Source organism: Canis lupus, chromosome 3 (assembly GCF_003254725.2).
Source record: "Canis lupus dingo isolate Sandy chromosome 3, ASM325472v2, whole genome shotgun sequence".
Classification (NCBI taxonomy): domain Eukaryota; kingdom Metazoa; phylum Chordata; class Mammalia; order Carnivora; family Canidae; genus Canis; species Canis lupus.
In genome coordinates this window covers 17,068,442-17,089,218 of record NC_064245.1, presented here as the reverse complement: position 1 = coordinate 17,089,218, position 20,777 = coordinate 17,068,442, and the positions used below count along the sequence as shown (strand labels likewise).

At 33.7% G+C, this 20,777-nt stretch overlaps 1 long non-coding RNA gene across 1 annotated transcript in view; it reads left to right on the top strand.

Moving 5' to 3' along the window:
* The first annotated feature begins 554 nt into the window (after positions 1-554).
* The window catches only part of LOC112653640 (uncharacterized), a 35,132-nt gene continuing 14,909 nt past the window's right edge, over positions 555-20,777 (top strand). The window contains exons 1-4 of the long non-coding RNA XR_007409718.1: positions 555-2,625; positions 7,010-7,174; positions 12,267-12,335; positions 13,855-13,937. This is a non-coding gene — a long non-coding RNA (uncharacterized LOC112653640). The remainder of the gene's footprint in view (positions 2,626-7,009; positions 7,175-12,266; positions 12,336-13,854; positions 13,938-20,777) is intronic.

The window sequence follows — 20,777 nt, the reverse complement described above, 5'->3', positions numbered from 1 at the left end:
TAATTATTCGTAATTTTCATTATTTTACTTTACTAATAAATGATATGTTATAGTTATGTTTACGCCTGACTTACATTAGTGATTATAGTTTTATATTTCTTGCAGCATTCTTAGACCTTTCCATACTGGTTGAATGGTTACTTAAGGCAATCCAGACAGGAGGGAGATAAAACATGAGTGCATGAACTTTAATTAAATGCATAGATAAATATCTTTTTATTACCTTGATGTTGTCCTCTAACATTATACAGTTTAACTAAAATCCATATTTCTTCATGCATTTCTTTTTTTTTTCTGAAATTCTCACAGTCATTCCAATAAATTAGTAATTATTCCTTTCAAAGAAACAAGTTATTTATTTCTTTTTTTGGAGTCATTTAAATTGTGCATGTGATTTAAATTATAAGTTATATAGATTTTATAAACTCTATGTAAGTAAGAATATGCTTGCAAGTGTAGTTAAATTTTCCTCAGTGTATACCCATATTTAGCACAAATTGCTTAAATTTGACAAAATTTAACTCTGAATACTTGTTTTTGTAATTATACTTCAATCTGTGTACAACATTTACTGATATGCAAAAATTTTAAGTTTCTAGGTATGGGAATGGATCTCTGACTTCTAACAACAAGATGGAAAGATGAGTGGAAGTAACTTATTTTATGGATAATTGTCATGTAATCTTTTTCAACAAGCACTTTCTTTCAAATTGCTGTACAATGTAGTAGATTTAATAACACATTACTTTGTATGATAACAAGCAACATTTCCAATATAAGCAACTTCAGAAAATGATCTTTTTTGGGGGGAAACAGGCACTGAATTTTATTTTCATATAGCTTTCTCTGTGCCAACAAGAAAGACAACAGGCAATATACACCATTTCCTAACACTAAAAATTATGAAGTAAAATTTCTTCTTTCAGGCCTACGTGTAAAACCTGGAACTTTCTTTTAAAATAAGAGTCATACATCCAGTCCTTTCGTTCTCAAACTGCCAGATGTTTTATGATAAAACTCTTCAAAGTTTCTTAGTTTTCAAACTTCTATTGATTCCTTAGTATCTAAAATTAATGCTACTTGGTATTTTTCTCTCACAGAAACCCAAATATCTGAATATCCTCTTCTCTTTTAATATGTTTTCTAACTTTTGTTATTGTAAATCCATATTTACTTTGCTTAATCTATTTATTTATCCATAAAAATCTTCCAAAGAGGTAGTTCTAAAAGCAGTCTTATTTTTCTTATTCACTGACTCATATTTTAGCAAATTGCCTATTACTCATGTCTTGAAGAGAGTGCTCTTAGTTTGCTGCTTTACTTTCTTCTTATAGGGAAAGAAATATTTCTTATTTTCAAGTTCTTAATTTTAATTAGGGTACTTTTGGGGTAGGGGTTGTTTATAGTAATGTGCTTCAGGGTTCACAGAAAAGCCTAGCAACTGGGGCACTCCCATGTATACATTACCACCTGGCCAACAATTTGATACTTGTAAATTAAGTTCGAAATTTAGCTCTTAGAAATTTAACTCTTAGAAAATTGTTATGTTAATTTGTCTTTTGTGGGTTTTCAAAAAGTTGTGCCTTTAAATTTAGGGAAATAAATTTAGTAAAACCAACCAGAAGGAACAAATTTAATGCTAATATAATGCCTCTAGAGGGCAGTATTAAATTATTTGAGGCTATAACTTAGAATTTCCTCGTGCAAGTCACTCAACATTTGAAGAGGTGACAGTGCAAATATAAGAGGGTGGCATTCTTTACGTAATCTTATTCATGGATGCAAATGGCTGTGAAATCTAAGTCCTCACACTTGAATCAACAAGTGTTGTGAGAAGGGGATTTTTTAATTGAACTTCTTATCTGCTCTTCAGAGAATGAGCTTATGTTCTACTATTAGGATTTATGGACCATTCATTGGCATACTCAAATACACGAAGCTTAGAATGTGAAAATAAGGCCACTTGTCCTCCAGTAGTATCCTCCCATGCAAGCCACTATAAAAACCACAGTGTGGTCAGATCACATGGTTTTCACATATGTGATTTGAATTATGGATTTAAGGAAAGAGATATTTAATGAAATTGTTTTGATAATCTTTTCAAAATTTATCAGATGCAAGTATAATTTTTATCCTACGAGGATTCTCTCCCTATAGATAGAGAAATCTAGATATAGATATACACACATATAGACAATTATTCAAGTTATTTCTAGTGTTCCTATTAATGAAAACAAAACTAAGTAAATATAAGTAATTTTGAAAACCTTACTAGCATACAGAATAACACCCAGTGCTCATCCCATCAAGTGCCCTGCTGTCACTGAACTTCAGTGATTTTTCTCACAGAAACAGTTCTCCATCCCTGAAGCATAGGAACTATTCCTAAAACCAGGGTGAATTATTTGGCCTTCTCAAGTAGGGAACTATAATTTACAGTTTTTCATTTCAGTTCTTTTCTTTGTAGATGTACCTTTCCGAAGTTATAAAGTCAATTTGATTTTTCCTGAATAATCATGTCACACCCTGAGGTGATGAAAGAGGATTCTAGGCCCCAGCTGCTTTCCTGTATTCAAAACTGGTTGAAAGCATGAAGGTTTATTCTTCTCGCTGTTGATATAAAAGGTAGGATCAGCATGACTGCTTTACTTGTCTTTTGGCATTCTCTTTGGGAGTGTAGAATATATTTTCTTTTATAGAATATGCTTCCAAACTGAATACAGAATCTAAGGGATGGTTTTGCATTTCTTCCAATATTTTTTTGTGAAGGAAATATTAAGCATGCCCTTTAAATATGTACAAGTCATGCTTAATTTAAAATTAAGTGCAGAAGGAAATGTAGATTTCAGTAAAAAAACTTTTTAAAGATAATTTATATAGCTCATATTTCTTAGTAATATATTTGTACAGTATTGTAAATATTTTATGAAAACTTACATATCTCTGTGAGGGGTACATAGTATTATTCCTGTTTTAAAAATGGGAATGTGGAATTTTATTGTCAAAAGTGATTTCTACAAGGTTACACATATATCAACATTGACATAGGCCAAAAAAGAAATTTTTTTTATTCCTATCTAAACCTTCTTATTACATAAAGAAATCTTTTCTACATCAGAAAACAGACATCCTCTGAAAAGTAAAGAGGAACCAGAATCCATTTTGCTTCCAACTTTTCTAGATAACAAGCTTCCTCAGAAAGCAGACTGCTAGTCTCTCCTCCAGTACTACGCACTCCTTCAGTCTCCTTCTTAAAAGCCCAGTGGTGCATATGCGTTGAACGATGGATGTTCCTGCTCTTAAATCCCAAGCAATAATGAACTGATGGTTTTTTCTTGGAATAGTCTATGCAGCCACTGGGGACACAAGAGACTGGTGGACATATAAACTGTGGCTCTTCTGATGCTTTTAATACATGTGAGCATTCCTGGAAAGTCCCTGATTTGGAGCTTACAATTAATATCTTTCACCAGCTTCCACGGTCGTCTATTATGACTCTGGCCTCATAAATGGTTATGCTAATCACACATCTTTGTGCTCACTTCAGTTTCTTAAACTTGTAGAGGTGGCATGGACTGGAACACACTGAATACCAGCCATAACTTCATTCTTTGAGTTGTAAGCCAAAATTTCTGTACCCATTTCATAAACCAACTCCTAAACCTGTTTTCCCAACTCCCAGGCTTTCTCTTTTTACTCTAATCCATTCCACCTTCTGCCCCCACTGCTTGTCAAGTCGTGTCCAAACTAAAATCCACACTCTTTTATAAACTTGCCCAATATCACTTATTCAAACAAATTTTTCTTTTCCCCTGAAGTATCTACATTGTTTCAGCTACTTTGAATTCTTCTCTGTTACTTGCACAGTAAAACAGCTTAATTGTTAAATGATATTTAAACTATTATTTCATGCACATTGATCTTAAATCTTTACTCAAAATTTAAAATCCTGATAATGTAGTGCCCATAATTCAGAATCATCTTATATGTTTCTGAGCATCAGAGAGTGTTTTGCACATAATAAATATTCAATACATACCTGCTCATTAATTATATTCTTCCTAAAATTTTATTATATTTATTCATCTTTGACTTTAAATTTAAAAGGCAAATATTTTATGTACTTCCATTATCATTAAGGAAGTACTTAGAAACATGATTATCAGACCATACCAGTTTAAGAGCAGAGATTATTTGTTAAATGGCTTTATAGGCAAATTTTCTTTTCTTTTCCTTTATTATGAGACCATAGAATGTTTAGATTTTAAAAAGACCATATAGATGATCTAACCCAACTCCCTTTTATAGACTTAGGTTCCATGACTCAGAGATGAATTATACGTCTACTAAACTTTCACCAATCTATAATTTGCCTTTTAAAATAGTTCTGTATGCATTAGTCTGAAGTCTTTGCAAAACACACAGGCTTGGTTACATCATACCCTTTTGAATTATCCTTTGGATCATGTGCAAAATATTATCTAAAAATGTCTAAATCTGTTGACCATTCTGACTCAACTTCCTTCAACATTGCTTCCACTACTGTGCTACCAGTTCCTGTGTTGTAATGCATTATCTAGCAAAGTCTCCTACCTTTTTCCACATGCAGTCATGTTTCTCCCATGATATAGTCTCTTGTCTATAAGATACAAGAGGCAAAATATTGTAGCTCTTAGGAACCTGGGCTCAGGAGCCACATTGCCTAGGTTAGAAACCCCACCTCTCTACTTCCTGGCTGTGGGAACTTGGGGAATTTTAATTAATTTCTCAGGGCCCCTGTTTCCTCATATGCAGGACAGGAAGAGAGTAGTACTGATTCTCTAAGATGATTGTAAGGATTAAATTATTTAATACATGGTGCTCAAGGGACATCGTAAGCACTCAATGAGTTTATATATTATTTATATTATAATGATTGGTACCTATTGTCAACTTATAAACAAAAGAGAACAAAGCAAAAGGACATTCTTAAAATATCATGTCTAAGGAAACTTGATATGCATCCAAATCCTGAATTGTGAGTTGACTTTTGAGTTACAAAAAACAAACGATAGCAAAAATTCTGCATATCTTTATACTTTTAAATGTTTAATGATCTTCATGATAAAGTACTAAATAGAACTAATAGTACTAAATAGAATTCTAATATATATAAGTATATATATATAAATATATAAGTATATATATAAGTATATATATATAAGTATATATATAGAGAGAGAGAAGAAAAGAGAGAGGGAAAGAGAGAGAAAATATATATACTCATTGATAGGAGAAGGGATACATATGTTTTTTCCTGATTTTCTTTAAGAAATGTTTAGTTTTACAACTGGTTCAAGTGTGCAGCTGCTTCTTAAAGATTATTTCAGGTATCCCTCAGGTTAGGGACAGATAACAGTTGATATGGAATGAATAACTGAGCAGAATACTGGTCATGGGATCAAAGTGAAAATACAGAATAAGGCTTTAGCTTTGATGGAATTAAAAGATGAGATAATGACAAAGTCATTAATAATGTTTTATTGTTTCCAAAGTGCTTCATGTACAATATTACGTTGATACATTACAGAGAAGAATTTCCTAACCACTTAATTCCGAACCTGGATTCGTACCCTTTTAAACTATTGAAAAGCCATTATTTGTTTATTTTCCTATATTTATTTTTGCTTCTCCTCCTTACTTCAAATTACACTTATGCATCAATTTAGAAATAATTTGCATTATATTTTATATGACTCAATTCTGAGTTACTGCAAAGCAATTCTTTCAATCTACTATAATTTCTGTAAAGAAATTCTGTATCTCTTGTGTGACACACTTGAGTATATGAGGGAAGGTTGGTGAGCTGTCTGTAGAGCTGCCAGGAAGGGTCTTGATCCCTGCTGAGCTGGTTTGGGGAGTTAAGAAGTGGGGTGGTAGGAATAGTGAAAGGAATAGGAAGAGCATACATTTCTTGCTCACAGTTTCCTCCAATTGGCAACTCAATCCTTCTATTTTAACAAGCTCTTCTGGGATTATAAATAACCACCAGGAAGGCCAGTGCTACAGATTATCCATTTTTTACCCTTTGTCTAAATCATATCAACAGCAACAGAGACTAGAGATTATGTTATTATATAAGAAGGGAGAAAAACTCTGGAATGCAGACAAAAAGAAGAAAAACAAAGGTTGAATGTCCCCAGGGCTTGCAATACACCTGTACTCAGAAGCATCATTTGTTTGTAGACTCCCTGCTAACTCTTCTTTATTCACCTTTCCTTTGCTGTTGTTAGCACAAGGTTTCCTTTATTCTTGGGCTTCCTAGAAGACATCTCTAGTAAATGTGGAGATTCTTTTTTATCAATTTAACATCAAGCTTCTCTGGGATGCAGGTTGGGTGAAAGTGTGCCACCCAAAGTGGCCAGGAAGTGGCTACCATCTATTTCCCAACCATCTCTTCAAATTGAGCTCAGGTTGACATAATGTACATGGCAGGATGACAACAGGAGGCCAAGATTTGTCTCATCACCTAATTAATTCTCTTAAAGAGATTTGAGGGGTGTTTGTAAGTGTTAGGCTTTCCAGACACAGTGTCTTCCCTCTAGATCTTAACTTTGCTTCTCAAATCCCCTTGCCCTTCTCCCCTACCTGTGTGCACAGCAGCTGTGGTGAGTTTTCTTTTCTTTTCTTTTCTTTTCTTTTCTTTTCTTTTCTTTTCTTTTCTTTTCTTTTCTTTTCTTTTTCTTTTCTTTTCTTTTCTTTCTTTTCTTTTCTTTTCTTTTCTTTCCTTTTCTTTTTTTCTTTTCTTTTCTTTTCTCTTCTTTTCTTTTCTTTTCTTTTTTTCTTTCTTTTCTTTTCTCTTTTCTTTCTTTTCTTTTCTTTTCTTTTCTTTTCTTTTCTTTTCTTTTCTTTTCTTTCTTTTCCTTTCTTCTTTTCTTTTCTTTTCTTTTCTTTCTTTTCCTTTCTTCTTTTCTTTTCTTTCTTTTCTCTTCTTCTTCTTTTTTTATTTTTTTTCTTCTTTTTTTTAAAGATTTTTATTTATTTATTCATGAAAGACCCAGAGAGAGAGAGGCAGAGGAAGAAGCAGGCTCCCTGCGGGGAGCCTGATGTGGAACTCGATCCTAGGATCCTGGGATCACGACCTGAACCAAAGGCAGAAGCTCAACAGCTGACCCACTCAGGCATCCCAGCTGTGGTAAGTTTCTGCAAAAATTACCTAAAAGCAAGTTTGCTTACAACAGTAGTCAACATCATCTGATTTCATGAAAAAGGTACATCCCTTTTAATAATGTGACTTTGATCCTACTTCTCAAAAATAATAAGTCAACATTATTTTACTAATATATAAGTCAGCTTATTAATAATAGGCTGCCATATAAAATGAGAAGAACTTTGAGCCTTCAGAATAGGTGGTATCACCAGCTTCAAAAAGAATCTGACTCCCAACTTTATCTCCCAAGAAAAATGGATTGCTTACAGCTCATTCCGTTATACATGGTGGGGAGGGGACACTCTAGCTTTCTTAAACAATAGTCTGAAGGCTGGTTTAGCCTTCTCAAGTTTACCTTCCTGATAATTTGAAAAAAAAAAGTGTAAGAATGATAGGAACATAGTAGATGTTCAAAAAATGGTTACTGAATTTACTAGAGATAAAATTGGCAAGTTTTACTTCTATTAATTTTCTTCAATATTTGTCAAATGAAGCTATTCCCCCATTGAACAATGACTATTACCAGATACTGTTCTAGAATACTGTTGTTCTCTTTTCCCCTCATCTCTATAAAATTTATATACAAAATAAAACCTTCATAATATCTCTCATCATTTGTGGTTATTTTCTTTTTTTAAAGTAAAAATTGGGTTGCTTTATTTTTTTATTTTTTAATTTAAGTTCAATTTGCCAACATATAGTATAACACCCCGTGCTCATCCCATCAAGTGCCTGTCACCCCATCTCTCCACCCACCTCCCCTTCCCCAACCCTTTGTTTCCCAGAGTTAGGAATCTCTCATAGTTTGACTTCCTCTCTGATTTTTTCCCACTCAGTTCCCCTCCTTTGCCTTATAACCCCTCTCACTATTTCTTATATTCCACATATAAGTGAAACCATATGATGATTGTCTTTCTCCAATTGACTTACTTCACTCAGCATAATCCCCTCCAGTTCTGTCCACGTTGAAGCAATGATGGGTATTCGTCCTTTCTAATGGCTGAGTAATATTCCATTGTGTGTGTGTGTGTGTGTGTGTGTATACACACACACACATTTGTGGTTATTTTCAAAGGCACTCAAGGAGAAGTGTTTTCTTAGCAAGATGCATTGGAATGGCTTGGTAACACAGAACCCTGTGTAGTTTGAGAAGCTCGACCCCATTCTCATTTTCGCTCAGATATCCCAGATATTTTTGACATATTTTCCCTTCTTAAATATCAGCAGCCAAGAGGAGAAGAAGAAAGCCTCCTGAGGTATTTGAATTTGACTAATGTATAGTATCATGCATTTTATAAATGACAGAAATTTTTATATACATCAGGTTTCAAGTTCCTTTGAATGCAACTGTGTGTTTGAAGGAGTTTAAAATATTTTTTCTGTGAGGTACCTGTTTTCCCTCTAATACTAAAATTGTATTATGTCTAAAAAGAAACTTTAAAATAGAAAGAAAAGAAAAAAATCTATTTTTTTTACATTATGTTCATTAAAACACTTTACTGTCAGTTCATCTTATGATAGATAATATACTCTAAATTATTTCTCACAGCACAATGGTAGAACTTTTGAGAAGCAGATACCACAAAAAAAAAAAAAAAAAATTGAGGGCAGCCCCCGTGGCTCAGCGGTCTAGCGCTGCTTTCAGCCCAGGGCAGGATCCTGAAGACCCTGGATCGAGTCCCACGTTGGGCTCCCTGCTTGGAGCCTGCTTATCCCTCTGCCTGTGTCTCTGCCTCTCTCTCTCTCTCTCTCTGTCATGAATAAATAAATAAAATCTTTAAAAAAATGGACACTTCTCCCAATTTTTCTAAGTGTTTAGGAACCAGGGTTTTTTGGTTTGCTTTTTTAAAATTCATCATAGCCCAAGAGTAAATAGTGATTGTACTATTAAAATCTTCTCAGGATTGTAGATCCATAGATGGCATGAATGGATCCAGACATTATAGATCTATAGTCTGAGATAAGCCTATGTTATCATTTATAATTTAAAAATATTCTATATATTCATATATTAAATAATGCAAAGATAAATCAATATGGGTTGAACAATAAAAGGTAAAAGAAATGCATATCAAACTATCATTTAAAAATGAAATGAGGGATCCCTGGGTGGCGCAGCGGTTTGGCGCCTGCCTTTGGCCCAGGGCGCGATCCTGGAGACCCGGGATCGAATCCCACGTCGGGCTCCCGGTGCATGGAGCCTGCTTCTCCCTCTGCCTGTGTCTCTGCCTCTCTCTCTCTCTCTGTGTGACTATCATAAATAAATAAAAATTTAAAAAATAAATAAATAAAATAAAAATGAAATGAAATGCTTTTGTGGCAAGGCCAAGATGGCTTTAATATTCCCCTCAGCTTAACTGAACTTCAGATAGGTTTCTTCCTTTCTCTAGGCCCCTGACCTCCCTTTTCTTAGACCATTTACTTTAGGAAATGTATAATTATAATTTTTTTCTCTGCCCCTCTGAGAGGTAAATCTTTTAAAAAGCTTCTTGCTAATTTTACAACCCAGAAATTTCTTTCTCAAGGACCTGGGAATCATCTCTCTGAAATATATCATCAAGGAAGATGGCACCATTTCCCAATCTCTGTGGAGAGTGGGAACCTAACTTCTTTGGGACACTTTGCTCCAAGTTGTAAAACTACCTCCGGTCATAAAGATATGAGAAAGTTTACTTTTCTTTTGAGTAAGCCCAATTAGAAAATGCAGGTGGCCTAGGATTCCTCCCACCCCAGCTCTTAAAAACTCCTCATCTCTTTGTTTCAATGAAATTGATCTCAGGCTGAGCTATTTCCCCTTATTGCAAATAGTCTTAAAGTCTTCCTTGCCTGTTTAGCTTTGTCTGGTGCAAGTTTGACTTTGAAAAACATTATGTTATATGATAATTTATGTTACAAATAAGTAAGTGGTTCATAAATATGTGGAATATTCTAGTGCATAAAATAATATTTTGTTTCTTAAATACTCTTAATGAGTCATTTATCAAAAATGCTTCTGTAAAAATCATATTTTATGTAACCAGTTCAAATGAAAATAATTCTTTACCTGAAATTATCATAAATATATTATTTTGTTATATGCAGAGGTATATGGATTTGTGTGTGTTCTTGAATATATAATGTATCTGTCTATAGAGATAACGCAAAGACATCTCCTATTCATTTAGTGCATCGGTCAATAAGCCCAGAGATGCTGTATTTGAACTTTAAATTTCTCATGCAGGGAATCCAATAAATTCTTCCACAGATTCCCTTTGGCATCTGAGTAAATTTCTAGCGCCCTTTAAATTTTTATGGCTGTTTCTCCTCCTCTCTTACCCCAGAGGCAGTGTTTCACTACTTTCACAATTTCTCCATGACTTTACTTGCTGATCCCCCTCCCCCAGTGTTGAATTAACACATAGCTTCTAGACTCTGCTTGTTTCCCCCTGGATTATGTCTTTCTGGCCCTCCTTTTTGCCTCTTTCTTTCTTTCTTTCTTTCTTTCTTTCTTTCTTTCTTTCTTTCTTTCTTCTTTCTCTTTCTCTCTTTTCTTCTTTCACACTCTATTATTGTCCTTAGTGCACAAACTGTAAGACATACTTACTATTCTCAAGGATTAACCTAAAAACATCCAAATCTAAGTTGCTGTGTATGCTTTATATATTCATATTTGTATTTATAGAAGCATTAAATTTTGCACAGGGTCATGCAGGAAAACATAGCAAAGGGGACCTTTGTATTAGTATGGGATCTGATTCAGAATAAAATCTGAGAGTTATAGAGCTCATATATAAATCTTATATGTCACTAATTTGTTTTCTCACACCTGATAAGCAAGGAAAATGTCAGATATTTTTGATAAGTTTTAATTCTTTAAGAGGCTATTGCTGTGAATATTCTTGAAAAATACCAAGATCAGAAACAACAAAGAATAGGACAAAATTATATTTAGTTGAACATATTCATTTGACAGTTCACAACTTAAATACAGTGAACATTAATTCAATAGATATGTATTTAAATGTACTACAGCAGCACATGATAAAATTGAACAAATTGAAGCAGTAAGTCTTAAGTATGCGACAGAGAAGCCAGTTCAAATCATATAAATTGGTTTAGCAGAGTTCACCTTATCATTTCGTCAGTCTTAATGATGATTATGGATAACTCATCATGATTTCACCATGGTGGTGAGTAAAGATATTAAAAGAGACCGAAGCACAGACTTATTGTATAGCCCTCATACTGATGTGATGCCTATAGAGGATCAATGATTCATGCATAGTATCACTGAATTCTCTTTACTGAAGTAAAGTTAACTTTTGGTTCTGTAAGGTAGAAGCTTCTTTAGTTTTTAAAGAAAGTAATCTGCATTATTTATGAATTGATTTTAATTTCAAAAGATGAGATTATTAATGATATATTTCTTTTACCTGTGACAAGACATGTCCTGATAAATTTAGATATTCATTGATAGGTAGCACCTCCAATGTGCAAAATTTTACTGTGAAATTATGTGAATTTGAATTCTACTTCTGTTTATGTTGGATTAAATTCATATTTCTAAATTCAGCAGCCTCTTCCCTCTCTTTCTTGGTTCATTTTCAACTGTCAAAAGTCACAGCTTTCCCAAAAGCATTATAAATAACATAAAACAAATGTAAACGAATGAGAAATAAAGATGACAAATTCCCAAGTTTTTTGGGGGGTGGGAAGGGAATGTATGAAAGTGCACTTTTTATTTTACTCACAATTAAATTCTGTATCAGTCTTCTACATTCAGGAAATTATGAAGCAGCAATAATTCTTACAAATTTTCTTTTAGTCTTACGCCTTCATTGATCTTTCCCATTAAAAAATAAATAAAAAAGTATACCCAAGCCCATTTTTACTCTGCATCACAGAAAATATATGGCAAATGTAGATAGTATGAAGAATCTATGGCTTATATATTTTTTTTGTTAGGTGCATGTCAAAATACATTAGCTGCATTTAATGATCAAATTTCTCCCTTGTAGAAGAATTTATCTCTAATTTTGTAATTTATACAATAATGGAAATGTGATCAAAGAGTTTCTTTTATTTGATAATAATTCAGGAATATTGCACTTGAATCATCTGTGATGTCACTATATCTTTGACAACATAGGCCACCAAAAACAATTTGGTGAGTAAAATTGCATAAATATGTGTCTTATAGAAATGGAAAACAGATATTTTGTCTCTAAAACTTATTGTTTGAAATATCAGCCATTTTTCCAAAGAAAAAACATTTTTAGTGTCCTTTGCACTAAAATTTAACATACTTAAATCTCTTTTGTTTTTTGGAATAAAGGATGTTCTTGATAAGAATAGAACATGCCAGTATTTGAATTATTAAAATGAATTATTCCTGTAAATTTTTAAAAGCCGAATCTCTGCATAGCATCTATGCCTATTGAAGTAAGCAAGATATATTTTTTTAATTGTTTTTAAACTCAACTGAAACCATGTTTTAGTAAAAATAGTAAGTACTATTAAAGTTAAAGAGTGATGTTATATAATCAAAAGCTGTTTTATGACTTTTATTAGTATTCAGCCTCTATAATTACTTATATTTTGTTTTATTATCATCTACATTTTGAAGCTCACCAAGCACTGTAAAAAGTCCTGTAGCTGCCTGACAAACCACTCTAAAACTCAGTAGCTTAAAACAAATAGTATTTTACTTGCTCAAAATTGTGTTTACAATGTTGGGATCTTTAGCTAGGATCAAGCAAGAGCCAGGCATAGTGCAATGCATTGAATGGGACAATACCTGTGCATCCTTGGCGGTAAATGTTGATTCTGTTTCTTGGTCATCCTCCAGCCATTCCATGTGCCCAGCTTGAGCTACCTCAGAGAAGGGTGGTTTTTGTGTTCCAAGAAAGTATATCCAAGTAGCAAAACTCCATTATGCAAATGTTTTAAGAAGCTCATGCTTGCTTCATATTTACTAATGTTCCATTGACCAAAGCAAATCACATGACCAGACTAAGTCTCAATGTGGGAAGAGACCACACAAAGGTATGGCTATCTGGTGGTGTGATTCATCTGGAGTCATTCATCTAACAACACTGTTGTTCAGAATATGAGAATTCCTAGCAATTGGAGATCAAATTTGAAAGTAACCTTCCTAGTTTCATTTATTATTTTTATTATAACTTTTTTCCTTTTATGATTTGAAAACCATCCAGAAAATCATGAGTAATTAACTTTTATGCTGAAAGATGGTTGTGAACCTTAAGTTAACAAAATTTTCTCAGTAGTTTTCAATTAACAATTGAAATGGAAAAATAAAAGGGGTTGAGGATTGAGGTTTGGAGTTATAGATAGAATCATATTTTTGCAGAAACAAAGTTGGGACATTAGATTAAGATATCAGTATAAAAAAATCAATGACAGCTGACACATCTTAGTATAGTAACAATGGGTACTGTACCATTTTAATTTATCATCTTGTACTTGATGATAAAAGAACTTGATAGGTTCTTTCCTCTCTGCTGTTTAAAGATCGTACATATTAGCTTTGCAATTTTTATATAATAAGCACACCAAGTAGCTCTTTTAAAGAAATCTCCATTATATCTGTGCCTTCCAAAAAATACATAACAGTTTTGTATTTTTATGACTTCAGTTTGTTAATTCTCATCTCTCATGTCTCAAAGCGGACTATAGAACATAGAGTAACTTGGATGCTGAAGCAGAAAAACTCTTTAATCGCTGTATATGACCTCCTCAATATTACTGAGTAAGTATCTCACATATGGCCTCCCTTGTAGCCTGGGTTACATATTCTTAGAAATCTCACCCAAAATAACTTCCTACTGAAGCTCTGGTCATCAGCGCTCTTACTTCCATCCATTCCTTTTCTCATCTGATGTGGTTTTCTGATCTGAATCTTTTTTCCTTTTCTTTCTTTATCTTTTCAAAGATTCTATTGTAAGAATCTCTATTTCTGGACAACCCACTTTAAATTCCTTTAGAGGTTCCCAACACCCAGTTTTCTTTTTCAAAGTGATCTTCAATAGAAGTGAGTGGAACTGATATTCTAGTAGATGTGAAAAAATATATAGAAATAAATTTGCATATATTTGAAACTCACATAATAGGAACTAAAATTGGAGAGGGATTACTTTACATGTAAAAGTGCTTTTCAGATTGTAAAGTGCTATACAAATTTAAGGCATTATTATGAATAATAATGGTGATGTTGATGGTGATCATGAAATCAGTAGCCTTTACTAAAGACTAGTTCAGCCATGAGGAGTTGTTCAGTTAATTTAATATTCCTCGTAGAATACCTTCCAAATCATTGAACTGTCCACATTATAATAGCAGCTATTTCAGGAAGATTTTTTACGTGGATTCATTTACATATCAGAGATTTCTTGAATGTTCACTTTCAATGCTAATCTGTGTAAGGTGAAAGTTAGAACTTGGAATCCCTATTGTCATGTGGAGTAATTAGCAGATAATTTGATAATTGACTAGGTCTGCTATTTTTAATAGATTCTCCCCAAGTCTATAAATGTTTAGTTTATTTTAAAACCCATCCTACAACAAGATATGGAGATTATATGTGTGTTATTTTGCCTAGAATGTAAAATCGATGGTAAACCTTAAGTACTGAAGGGACATCATTATCAACTAATGATTGATGTGCTAAAAGTCATTTACACCTGCCAGGAATATAGATTGTGACACTACTAATTTAACTGGCAGTGGGTATACTAACATAGCAGCCATGTAAACCAGTAGTCCACCATCTGTAAAATTTTATGTGTATTTTGTGCACATACCTATACCATATTTTGACAACTTCAAATCAGCTTTAATCTGTCAATTTCAAAGTTTGTCATCAGAAAGTTCATCTGAAGGAGAATGCCTGTTCAATTCATGTTAAATGCAAAATGATTATAGTAGATGACACTTAAAAATGCACCATTTCTTGGAAAAATAAAGTTGTTTAACATGGTTATTATGTACTTTCAAGGCATAATACAGTTTTTTAAAAGCACATCTTAAAACACCAATATACAGTAGTATAATGGAAGATATATTTACTCATAGAAGGCATATGGCAATAGCAGTAAAAGTAAAGATGCTTTTCTCTGCAATAATTCTTCATTCACGTAACAATATGTAACGGGATAAAAAATGGTGTAGTGCTGAATTTTCATTTCTGGTTCAACTTGAGGGAGGCTTGACACTCTATTGCAAAATGAACATTTTTTTTTTTTTTAGATTTTATTTATTTATTTATTCATGATAATCACAGAGAGAGAGAGAGAGGCAGCAACACAGGCAGAGGGAGAAGCAGGCTCCATGCACCGGGAGCCCGACGTGGGATTTGATTCCCGGGTCTCCAGGATCACGCCCTGGGCCAAAGGCAGGCGCCAAACCGCTGCGCCACCCAGGGATCCCGAACATTTTTTTTCTACAGTGTCCACAGCCTTTCCATTCTTTTTTTTTTTTTTAATTTTTTTGTTTTGTTTTGTTTTATTTATGATAGTCACAGAGAGAGAGAGAGAGGCAGAGACACAGGCAGAGGGAGAAGCAGGCTCCATGCACCGGGAGCCCGACGTGGGATTCGATCCCGGGTCTCCAGGATCGCGCCCTGGGCCAAAGGCAGGCGCCAAACCGCTGCGCCACCCAGGGATCCCAGCCTTTCCATTCTTGACACTTAAAGCTATTTGGCTTTAGCAAAGGATGGGTCCCTTTGGCAGAGAATCCAGGCTATCTTTCCACAGTGTCCTCTCAAACTTCCCACTGGCTGCTTTAAAGAACAGCTAAAAAATATTAAGGTACAAAAAAGGCTCACCTTTTTTACCTCAAAGAAATTCTAGTAAGGAGAAGTGAGAAAAGAAAGATGCCCCAAGATGACACTCTATCTGACACACGATCACTCGTGAATTTTTAAGTTTTTGTTTCTCCTAATGTTAATCTATTTTGCTTAGATGTTACATGTTGCATTAAGTGAACCAGCAAAAGGAAAATAATAATTCATGAAATATTTGTTAAAGAAAGTGATAAACAGCATAGTTCTTTAAAAATTGTAATGGGTATAATCATAGAAAGTGCGTGAATGGTGCCTATGTTTAATTCAATGTTAGAATCTATGAAAACACATATACTCCATGTCAGGTATACAAGGAGGATTATGTATTTTTTTGACTTATGCTTTTTAAGTGATTGAGAAATATTTGCCATAGTCTTTTTTACTGTGTTACACGAATTTTGGACCTATTTAAATAAAAGTTTCCTTTCGTTCAATACCCTTTGCTATAATTGTATAACAATTGAAGAGCGTTTCTATTAAAAAATAGGTTTTGTTTGGTGGAAGGTGAGTAGTCTTGTGCTTTTGTTACATTCTGACAGCTGACAGATTTTGCTTTTCTGCCGAAAAGTATGTGTATATTTATCTGCACACACAGAGTGCACTAAATAACTGTTTAATTTTTCTTTTTTTCTTGTATTTGGAAACTATTATAATTATACATAATGTTCCTATTTATATATCAAACACTGTTACAGAGAATCATGTGTACAGGTTATATAAAGAGTATCTGCTTGTTTTCCTTTTAAATTCTAAGTGAAATCAGTTTCAGCAACATGACGAGTTTTAGGGATATATCCTTCAAAACAGAAGCTTGACCTCATCTTCTGCTGTACTTTGCAGTTGGCTGTTTATTTTGCAGCTGGCTGTTTATTCCACCATTAAAATTTTTTTCTTTATGCAAGGTCACCAATAACCCCCTAACTGATACATTAAGTACTGATTCTTTCCTTTTTCTCTTTTTTCACTCTGCAGTGTTTGAAAATGCTGATCAACTCCTATTGAAGATTTGATTCCTTACTCTGATTATTCCTTTTTCTTCTCTTCATAGTCCTTAACCAGTTACCCGATTCTGAATGTTCACCATTAAATCATCACTCTTTCTTCTTTTTTTGCTATATCTAACCAAATCTCATAAAGTCTTATCCATTAAACCATTTCACATCTCTCCCTAGACCACCTTACCAATGTCAATTCCTTTCTCAAAATATCCTCCAGACATGATTTACTCAAACAATATTTATTCAGTCACAAGTATAAATTCCACACCAGGCTTAATTCTGAAGTTATCAATGAGAGAAAAAAACAACCAACATGGTCATTGCCATCATGGTGCCTTGATTCTTGCAGGAAAATAAAATTTCAAACAATCAGACAAAGCCATGTAAAATTAATCTGTGATGAAGATTATGAATGGAAATGCTATAAATGAATGTAATAAAAAGATCAGACCAGGGGTGGCTGCTGTTAGAAGTGATAGTTAAATTGAGATATGAAGGCCGATAGTAGGCATTAACTAGGTCAGAAGAGGCATGAGTGTTTCAAACCATGGACAAAACAGGTTTATAGGCCTTTCATGGGAATGCCCTGGATTGTTTGTGTCTGAAAAAGGCCAGTGTCACTGGGGCACATGTGAGATAAAACTAGTCAGGAAAAGTCAGATCTTATTGACCTGTAAACTGTGTCAAATCAAAGAATTTTTATCTTTATCCTTTGAGCAAATTTTCAAGCAGTCTGAGGGGGTGCTGTGATATGACAGATATTTATTTTGAAAATAAAGCACTAGGAGCAGATTGGAGAAAAGAGTTGAGGGAAGCCAGAGAAGTAGAGGAGAATCATGGAGAAACTAGTGAGGTGGTGTTCTAGGTGAAGATAATGGTAGCTTAATCTGCTGCATGTGGTACCAACAGAGGACTCGATGGCTGATTCAAAAGATATTTAGGGAATAAAACTTTCAGGACTTGGTGATAGATTGATGTAGAAAAAGCAATGAAAGAATGTGAAAAAAGGCATGGTGATAAAATCCTGACTTCTAAATAAATACTATAAAATACAGGACATGAGCTAAATTTGAATTTCAGGTAAATAATGATTTTTTTGTTTGTTTTTAGTGTAAGTATATCCCATGCAATATTTGGGACATGTATATACTAAAATATTATTTGTCATTTTATGAAATTCAAGTTTACTTGGCAAATCTGGTAACTCTCTTTCTGACCTGCCATCTCTGAATTAAAATAATAGGAGAGAACAGGAGCAGAATATGAATATGGTTTTGCTCACTTTGAGTCACCTTTAACTCTAGGACACCTGAGAAGAAATGTCAGAAAGATACGTGGATCTGAAGCTGAGAATAAATGTCTGGAATTACAATATTTTTATATGCTGTCTCCAGAAATATCTTGATTTCACACGTTCTATTTTCTCATCAAATCATTTCCTTGAATTAATTTCATCATTTTCATTAGTGATGCTATCATTATCTCAAGGAAACAGAAACACAACTTAATAATTACTATGGGTTTCTCTGTTCCCTTGCTTTATCAGTTCATTCAATCAGGCCTTGCTACTATGGGCCCAATATCAATACCTCTCAATATCTATTATCTATCTTTTATAATCTTATTAATTTGAATACTCAGTACTTTAAAAACATTATTTTTAAAAATTCCAGTCAGTTTTTAGTCTATGTTGCTTCTAGAATGTCCTTCTATGTCTATAGCATCAGTCTTTAAACGTGTAGTGACTTCATATTTCCTACAAAATGAAAGTCACTATAATCTTGTTTTCATGAAATGACTAAGGTAATTTTCTTGAACATAGAACCTAGAGGGCCAAATAGATCTTTAAACAAAGGCAAGCATTTATGATAAATGAAATTTTACTTTCCATATAGTAGAAATGAGCAGGCGAAACTTAAGGGGAATAATTTAATTACATACTACCCTAGAAACAATATCCTAAGAATGAAAGAGTAAAGGGGTAAGATTCACAAGTGTCAGAAAACAACTCAACCCATTATTGTATTGATCGTTTAAGCATGAACCTGAAAACACAGAATATGAGTACAGTATCATGAAGGTGTAAGTCCTTGAGGGGTAAAAAATACATTGGTATTTTTCACTTAGAATTTCATAATTGTTTTGAATTGAACAATTTTAGTGCCTCTACCATCCTATACCATCGACCTGTCACTATTTTCACTGAAACTATTATTCAATTTTAAGTTAATGAGAATGCTTCTAGTTTCACTACTATGCTCTGACTGGAGAACTGGTTTATTACACCTCACTTTTCTGCTGAGAGTCCTTCTGTTTTGTTATTCCAAGTATGAACAGTACATTTCACTGATCTCTCAGGTGAGTAAATATATGCGTAGTGAAGAATGAGCATGGTTTAATAGAAAGGAGAAAAGTAAAAGCCAAAGACTTTCTGAGAGTTACCCAATTTTTACTAGTAGAGATTATCCATTTTCTTAAAACCCAACATATTTCTGAATCACTCTGAAGCTATTGTCTTGTTCTTTTCTTCTTTTGTAGTTAGATTTATATATGTATGCTCTAAAGAATAGAAAATAATTTGACAAGAGTACTTCTAAAATAGTATTTGTTTGCACTGAGTGCAAACTGGTGCAGTCAGTCTGGAAAACAGTATGGAGTTTCCTCAAAAAGTTAAAAATAGAAATACCTTACAATTCAGCAATTGCACTACTAGGTACTTACCCAAAAGATACAAAAATCTAGTTTTGAAGGGGTACATGTACCCTGGTGTCTATAGCAGCATTATCAACAATAGCCAAACTATGGAAAGAACCCAAATGCCCCTTGACTGATGAGTGGATAAAGAGCTGATATCTATCTATCATCTATCTATCTATCTATCTATCTATCTATCTATCTATCTATCATCTATCTATCATCTATCTATCTATCTATCTATCTATCTATCATCTATCTATCTATCTATCCATCCACACAGACACACACACACACACACACAATGGAATATTATCAATCATCAAAAAGAATGAAATCTTGTCATTTGCAATGATGTGGATGGAGCTAGAGTGTATTATGCTAAGAAAAATAAGTCAGAGAAAGACAAATACCATATGATTTCACTCATATGTGGAATTTAAGAAAGAAAAGAAATGAACATGTGGTAGAGGGAAAAAGAGAAGGAATCAAACTATAAGAGACTCTTAATGATAGAAAACAAACTGAGGGTTGATGGAGGGAGGTGAGTAGGGGAGGGGCTAGATGGATGATGGGCATTCAGGAGGGCACTTGTGATGAGCACTGGGTATTGTATGTAAGTGATGAACCACTGAATTCTACTCCTGAAACTAATAGTGCACTGCATGTTACTTAACTAGAATTTGAATGTAAATTTGAAAAACAAATAGTATTTGTTGGAGACCACTGAGACAATAGAATACTAAGACAAATGAAATCATTATTCATATAACAAATGAAGTCGTAGTTGATTTAGAGGGGTTACTGTTGGGAAATAAACTTTCAAGAAAAATGCAACACCCTGATAAAAACTGTCACTTGGTTCCATATTGTACCTTGTCAGTGATATATTTCATCTTCAATAGGATGACATGTGCTAGTTGGTTTTGCAGTTATGAGTCAAGCCATTCAATTCCTGTGAATGTTTTTCAAAGCAGGGAAGGGGAAGAATGAGAAGAGGGAAGGGACGTAAACTGACTCTGCACTTGGGATTGCTTCCGTGGACATTTCATCAACA